The sequence below is a fragment of the Eupeodes corollae genome, chromosome 1, assembly GCF_945859685.1.
Source record: "Eupeodes corollae chromosome 1, idEupCoro1.1, whole genome shotgun sequence".
In the NCBI taxonomy this organism is placed as follows: domain Eukaryota; kingdom Metazoa; phylum Arthropoda; class Insecta; order Diptera; family Syrphidae; genus Eupeodes; species Eupeodes corollae.
In genome coordinates this window covers 223,365,115-223,374,025 of record NC_079147.1, presented here as the reverse complement: position 1 = coordinate 223,374,025, position 8,911 = coordinate 223,365,115, and positions in this window count along the sequence as shown.

Here is an 8,911-nt window from a genome sequence, read left to right as displayed (position 1 = left end):
TACAGAACTAAAAAAACGCATTTTCTTCTTAAAAAATTGTCTTCACTTATTTAATAACTAATTATTGCACTAATTTTACACTAAATATTAAAATTTTAACACTAAAAAAAATTATATTTATCACCGAACTATCACGAACCACGATACGGAGACACCGCGATCGACCGACACGACCGAAACGTATGAACGAAGAAATTGAACTGAATATTAAACAAAAAAAAGCTCAGAACGATGATTTGGTTGGTTCGCAGAAGATGGTTGCTGCATTTGCTAAACGGTATGAGAAAAGGCGAATTTATGGGAGTACCTCAATGTATGCAATTTATTTCGTACTTTCATTTATTTAAGTTCAGTTGAGAAGCAACGAAAAATATCAGGTTTATAGACGATTGATAGTTGTGATTCAAGCGTGAATCTTGTGAATATGTAGCTGGGAGGCTTCGTTCTGCACGTCGTCGGTCACAAGGTAACTTTGAAAACTGAAGTAAAGGAAAATTTCGATTTGGTTCCTCAAATCAAATAGAAATACTTCATAAACATAGAATTAATTACTGAGTTTTAGGGGAAATGTCTTAATATAAAGGAAAAATATCTGATTTCCGGCTTAACTTGTAGGCAAACCAAGATGGCTAGCGAGGATATATATCTTTATAAGAGTGCTTTTGATTTCAATTGTATTCTTCAATTTAAATTTAAAAAAAAAGAGGCTGGAATCGACCCACGCTGATAACTTCCCATCCCGTCTGTCGATTTATCTTGCTTTAAAGGTTTGTAGGTTTTCGTGGTGTGTAAAAAAAAGTTATAAATTAAACTATTCTAAAAAAATTTAAATGACCAACAATATTTTGCATATGATGTAATAGTTTGATTTCAACATCTATTTAGGTTTTAAGTTGTTAAACAATTTCTTCAAAGTTTTTATTTCTTACATAAACAAATACAAATTGGATGAATGAAATTAAATTGAGAGATATCGAGAACCGAACACCAATGTTTACCAATTTTGCGTACTTTTCTTGTAGATTTTAATTTTTTGTTAAAAAAACCACAGTTACATTTTTATAAAAAAAAATTCCTATATGTGGAAAACAAAATTTTTTATAAAATTAAATTAATTCGAAGCGTATATCTGAAATTTTTGAAAAGATATTGGAGCCGAAAATCAAATTTTACCAACTTCTGTTAATTTTGTTCAGGTTTTTAATTTTTTGTAAAAATAAACTGTAAAACTGTCAACTCGATTTTTCTGAAAATGTTATCACATGTTAAAAACATTGTTCTTGGTTGTAGAAAATTTTTAATTCGTAAAATTTTCGAGGTGAGACATCGGTCCGATTTTTCGAATTGAACATTTTGACATTTCTCCACGTTTCAAGATACCTAGAGTCGAAATAAAAGATTTTTAGAAAGATGTCTGTGCGTACGTCCGTATGTCTGTACGTCTGTACGTCCGTACCATCGTCGTCCATAGCTCAAGAACCAGAAGAGATATTAAGCATTTGGATATTGGGAGAAATTCTATCCCGAATATGGTGAAATCTATCAAACCCAAAGAGATCTCATGGTTTGATTCGAGCTGTAAAAAGGTTATTAGGTTCAGAAATGTTAGTTTCCGTTGTTATAAAGCCAATTTGACTGAAGAAAACCGGAACAAGTTCAAACAAGCTAGAAAGACCTGTAATGGTCATATTCGACGAACCAAATTTTTACATGATCAGAAATTAAGGCAAAAAAAAACTAAAATGTCCCAAAGGTAGTAAAAACTTCCTTGGTTCCAACGCTTGGCCACAATGATACTCACTATGTATGCTTGATTGATAAAGCCAATTTGCTTGCAGCACAATTTGCTGTTAATTCGACACTTTCGGACAGTGTCACGAGTCCTTCTGTTCTTGAGAGCGTAAATGATTATATAGGACGAATCTTATTTCGCACTCGTGCATTTGCAAGAGTACTGAAAGACCTTGACACACACAAATCCACTGGCCTGGATAGTATTACCACTATTGTTCTGAAGAGGTGTTCTTCATCGCTGGCAAAACCAGTGCGTAAGCTTTTCCATCTTTCCTACTCTACAGGTCTCTTTCCGAGCGGATAATATATAGCATTTGTCCAGCCTGTCGCTAAAAAAGGCGAATCCTCCTCTCCTTCTTACTATCGTCTAATAGCACTCACGTCCCTTCTTTCCAAGGTAATGGAAACGCTGATTAATTATCAGCTCAAGAAATGTCTCGAAGAACGGAAGCTTCTTAATGACCGACAGTATGGCATTCATGACATATGGTGATCTCATGGTCTATCTCACCGAACAGTGGATCAAATCTTTATCTTCATCATGTTGGAGAAAGTAAGATTATTGCACTTGATATTTCAAAAGTATTTGATAGAATTTGGCACCAAGCTCTCTTATCGAAAATGCGTACTTTTGGTATTGATTAATCTCTTCTTCGTTGGATTAGAAATTACCTTTCTAACCGTTCAATACAAGTTGTATTCGATGGTTTCAAGCCTGAAAATCAAAAAATAAATGTTTCTAAATTCATATCCTTGTCCTTCGGATGTGGAACTTCAACGGCACCATATGATAAGCTCATTAAATTCTTGTCTTGACAGCATTGTTCAATGCTGTCTCCTGCCGTTAAAGCGTAACACACCCCTGATGCCGCTATCTATGAGTGGCACTTGCATATAGGAAACTAATAAACTGTCAGTAATCGGTATGTGTATCATAGATCACATTTTATGGAATGATCACATATTTGATATTGCCAAAAATGCTGCCAGGTGCTTAGGATTCCTCCGACGGTGTAAGAAATTTTTCACCCCTTCTGATCTGGCTGTAATTTACAAAGCCTTCATTCGTCCAAAACTAGAACTATAACCGAAACATTTACATCTCTCGAACACCGGCGCAATGTTTAATGCCTTTTGTTGTTTAACAGATAATTTTACAAACAATATTCTGTCGAATTAGCCAGTTGCATTTCCTCCCCTCAACCAATTCAGCCGTAATACTCGCACTTCCAGGAATGCTCATCAGTTTACTCTCGAGCTCAATTTCGCACGTATTGTTAAGTATAGAGATTCTTTTTTAACCACTCATCGAGAATGTGTAATGCTTTACCCAACTCTGTTTTCCCTTCCCATTTCAATATTCAAAATTTTAAGACCAATGTGCACTGGTATCTCATCTTTCATCCTTCCCTATTTTCCTAATACTCGCACTTTGTTTAACCGTAAACGTGTTGAGTGGTATTCACATGAGCGCTACGAACGGCCGACGAATGAACTACAAAATGTGAGTTTATGTGTTTGAAGACATATTTCCACACAAATTCTTAACAAAACGATAGCAACATGCATAGTTTCTATTTGATTCATGATGCATACTTTTACTTTTCAATATCATTTTATAAATAAAAAAATTTAGTTGATACGAATTGTTAAGTTTTATTCGCATTCTACATTATCCGCAACGAATAAAATAATAGCGTGTACTTAACCAATTTTGGTTTCGGTGGTGAATGGTGTTGGCTGTGGATCCTTGTGAAACTTCATTCGCGACGAATTAAAAACTCTCATGTGAAAGAAATGTCAAAATCGACGAGTATTCGTTCATATGAATAGTGCTTTAAAGGTATTAATATCCCCTTGAGTGCCTGTACATCATAGAAAAAAACCTACATCCAAATAAAGTCCAGCTCACATAACAATTGAAGCCAGTTGACTATTCACAACGTAGTAGATCCGTCAAATGGGTGCTTGAAGAGCCGGGGGACGGCGATTTTTCGAACATAATCTTCTTAATAAATAAAATTGTCGTATTCGGGGTTACGGCATACTCAAGTAGTTGAAGAGAGGCCATAACATCCACAAAAAATCACTGTTTGGTGCGCTCTTTGGTCCAGAAGTGTGATTTGACCTTCAATGAAAACACAGCGCCGATAGAACGACTGCCATCGTCAATTCGGGGCGTAATGGTCATATGATAACCTACTTTTTTGGCTGCTATTGAAAAATACGACATTCAACAAGACGGTGTCACATGCCACACTACTGGAGCAATTATGGCTTTATTGCAGGAGACATTTCCTGGCCGCGTAATTTCTCGTCGTGGCAATATCAACTGGCCACCACGATCATGCGATTTGACAAAACTGAAATTTTTTGTGGGGCTACTCTAAAGACCTTGTTTATGCAGATGAACCATTAACTCCTGAGCACTTAGAAACAAGCATTCATGAAGTTATGGATAAGATACCGCAACAATTAGCGTGGTGATAAATTATAAAGTGTTTCACACATATTGTCAACGTTCAAACTTTATAATAAAAAAGAAATATCATGAAACAAAATATTGTATGTGTTTTATTTACGTTTACTTTTGGAACCGCAAAATGGATAACCCTGTACTATAATTCATGTTCAATTTTCAATTTAAGAACATGTACATAATATAATAATAACTTTTTATTAATCAAATCAAAGACCAATCAATAATTTTTACACGATATCGATGGTCTTGTGATGTCTTCCATGTAAATAATTGTATAAATTAGGTTTTGATAAGTAAATAAATAAATAAAATGTATCGCTTTTTTAAATGCATCACCAACGTACTTTCATATCCTGTCCTGTATTATAACACACAAATTTAATTTGAAAATTTAAAGGAGAATGGACAACTTTTCCGAACACATCAGCTAAAAACACAATAATTCACTATTTATTCTTACATATCAATCGAACAAAGATGAACGGCCCAACTCTAATTTTCTGTATAACTAAACATTTCAAAAATAATTACTAAAAATTAAATGACAACAAAATATATAAGAACAATAATTTCACTTACTGGCTGATTGATGAAACACTTTTAACGCTCCAATTCAAATTCAAATTTCAAATTCCAACTAAACGACACTTTTTCTCAATGACCGAAACGAACGAAACGAACACAACGAAAGAAGCAACGGTACTCGAAACCCAAAAGCAAAACACAAGTAAAAACCTTTAAGGAATTAAAAACCACATTTCCTTCTTAATTCATTGCCTACGCTTATTTAATAACTAATTATTGCACTAATTTTACACTAAATATTAAAATTTTAGCACTAAAATAAATATATTTATCACCACACACACCGCGAGCGACCGACACGACCGAAGCGTATGAACGATGAAATTGAACTGAATATCCAACAGAAAAAAGCTCAGAACAATGATTTGGTTGGTTCGCAGTCGATGGTTGCTGCATTTGCTAAACGATATGAGAAATGGCGAATTTATGTGAGTGCCTAAATGTATGCAATTTATTTCTTACTTCCGTTTATTTTAAGTCAGTTCAAAAGAAGCAACAAAATATGAGCTCAATTGACAATTTATAGTTTTGGGTTAAATTTCAATCTTGAAGTTTTAAAAGTTTAGAGTGCCTATTTACTGTCTCTTATAAATCATTCTTCAATTAAAACACACAGCTGTGAGGCTTCGTATGACAAGTTGTCGATAACATGGACACCTTGAAAACTCAAGTAAAGAAAAGTTTTAAGTTGGTTCCTTAAATCAAATACAATTTCTACGTGAATTGATTTTCAAAAAGTGTTAGGATTTAATATGCATGCACAATATTTTGTTCATGATGTTTTATTATAAAGTTTGAACGTTGACATTATGTGTGAAATACTACAAATTTTAAATAACTACCACGCGAATTTTTGCAAGTATCGATTGTTTTGAGATAATTTTCGACCACTTTTTGACACATATTGGGCTGTAACTCAGCCATAACTTCATGAATGTTGGTTTCTAAGTGCTCAAAAGTTAAAGTTATTTATCAACATAAACACGGTCCTTCTTGTAGCAATACACAACAAATTAAGAGGTGTAAAATCAAATGATTTTGGTGGCCAGTTGATATCGCTACGACGAGAAATTACGCGGCCAGGAAATGTCTCTTGCAATAACACCGTCTTGTTAGAACCACATATTCACCAAGTCGTATTCTTCAATAGCAGGCAAGACGCTTCGAATTGACGATGACAGTCGTTCCATCGTCGTTTTTGGAAGAAATAAGGTCCAATCACACTTCCAGACCAAAGAACGCACCAAACAGTGACTATTTGTGGATGTAATGGCCTCTTACTTGCGAATTCTCAAAACCCCAAATAAGACAATTTTGTTTATTAACTTACCCACCGGGTGATAAATGTGCTTTATCGCTTAAAAACATTTTTGTTAGAAAATCAACCTCACCTGGCTTCAGTTGTTGTGTGGGCTGGACTTTATCTGGATGCAGGTGTAGATCCAAATGCAAAATACGCCTATAATGTGCCGTAAGACGGTCCTAATTTCAGACGAAGAATCGAAACATTCTTGACAGATGACATAATTTGACAGATGATGATTTACAGCCCTATACTTGTAAAACGCAAAATGGCTAATCCATTATGTAAGTATCCACAACTTCAATAATATCGTCGCTTAAAGTCCAGTTGCGATGATAACCTATAAATCTGTTGCATGATCTAAAAACGATAATTATATACTTCAAGGTATTGATTTTGAGATCTCAACTCGTAATTTAAAGTTGTAGGGTAAACGGGTTATCTGATATAATAACGAAATTGTCTGCATAAAGGACGACCTTAATAACAATATCATCTTTCGTTATACATCCTGAGATGTGATTTTCAACATCATTTATAAATAAGGAAAACAATAAATGACTTAAGACGCAGCCTTGAGGTACATCTTTTTGACATTTGAATTCTCTCGATTCGTTTGGAATTTCGCATGGAATTTTATGATTCGTTGATAAATCTATTACTAAAAGCTTGTAGATCAAAGATTGACTATTAACTGCGTCGAATGCAGTTTTATGTCAAAAAAATCGCTTGGCCTCAGTAAAAGCATTTGATCAACAGTTTCTGATATATATATATGATCGAAAACTAATTGTACCAATTTAAGTAGCATTTTTTGAAATTTGTATTCCTTTTTTTTTCCTTATGTTAACAACAATATTTTTCTTATAATAAAATTATATTGAAGTCCATACCTTATATAAAGACCTTGAAACGTCAAGAAATGTCAACATTTTTAATTTGAAAAATCGTGCCGTTTACAATTATTTCTTATGGGAGGTTAAAAATTGAAAACAAGATGTAATGTCGTTTGTAGAAAGCCTTATCCAAAAAAAACGCGAAAAATCGACAAACCCGGGGTTTTAGTCAAAACTAAGGTCTACAAAACCCATATTCCAAGTTGTTCTTGAACGACGTACCCTTTTTTAAATCTTTACATCACTAACTTGTCCCTACAGCAAATTTTTTTGCCAGTTATACTATTGTCAGTTCTTGGGTCTTCACGACGAGCTAACAGTGAAAAGTAACTATACTACTCTTAGCTAAATAAATGGGGTTTTCCATGGGCGAAATAAATCAATTTATTCTTGATCTTGATCTGTCAAAACACAAATTTCTTCTCGTTTTGCATTTATTGATTTATTTTTGATTCAAGATCAAATATTGCAGATCTGGATTTGTCGGCAGGTTGATCCCTCTTTGCATCAACACTATTTAAAAAAAAAATCAATTTTTCTAGGAAAGCTGAATTTACCCAAGTAACACCCCATAAGAGTCTTAACGCCGATCGGACTTTTTTCATTTTTCCTTAAAAAAATATCTGTTTAATGTATTTGTATAATACTTATATTTTCATAGTATTCTCTTAAGGCTTAGGTAACATTCATACTGCGTGCTAAAATCTAAGCCTTGAACTCGTGTTGTTTGCACAATTTCCATAGGAACAAAAATTATTTTCATGTCCCTCTTTTCATAAAAATAGTGTTTTTTCTATTTTCAAATAGACATGTTTCAAAGCCAGACTTGAAAACCATAAAGTATTTTTGATGTGACGGCTGGTGTTGATTTAAAGGTGTTGATTGGGAGTTTTTGACAGCTGTCACGTGAAAAACTAGTCGTATATGAAAACGGGCCAAGTGCAATCTTTCCAATTATCTTTTTATTTATTTAAACCTATATTATGATGATAGAACTTTTAACCCTAAGGAGACATTGTGAACACGGCCAGGGTCAGCTAACTTATCTATTAAAACCTAACGCAGAAGTAAACGCTAAATGGCTAGCACTGGCATAATATACTTTCCGCGACCCGCGATCGAATTACTTTCATTTTCCATGTGAGTGCTTTGTTGAGTTTTTTTTTTCTTCTTAAACCATCTCTCTCAAAGTCAGCGGCGGCGGTAGCAGGTTGTAGAAATGTAGAGGTACATAAAGCTGCAAAAATAGTTTTTAGTCTAATAATGGTGGTAATGGCAGTGGTTATAAGAAAAACCACTTTAAGGTTGTTGATCTGGTTTATACTCTGGTGAGTATGATTAAGTGTTGTTAGACAACAACGGTATAGTCGTCCTGTCTTATGGTACGTATTCTGAGAATTGGGATTGAGTCGCATGCCATCAAGTATAAAGACTGTAAAAACAATTGATAGGCTAGTTTAATTGCTGCATTGTTGCAGAGATATACATAGTATATGATGAGGAAAAGATTTACGAGAAATGAGATACTTACTTAAGAGGTTTTGAATACTATTAACTATGGACTTGACTTGATTATACGTTGTGGATGTTTCAGCTCTTGTTTGCTATGATATTAAATGACATTAAATGGTTTTTTATTGTTAATTATGAGAATTGGAATTTTATCTTGGAATTTAGACTGTATCAAACTGACAATGTGAACTAATCAGTCCTTAGCAGAATGCTACAATAAAAGCTTTACTTGAAATTTCCCTCTTTAAGGAATTTAACCGTGATACCCAAATTTATAGAAGTGCTCATCAGTTTACCCCTTGGGATTAATTCCGAATGTACTATTGATGACGGAGATTC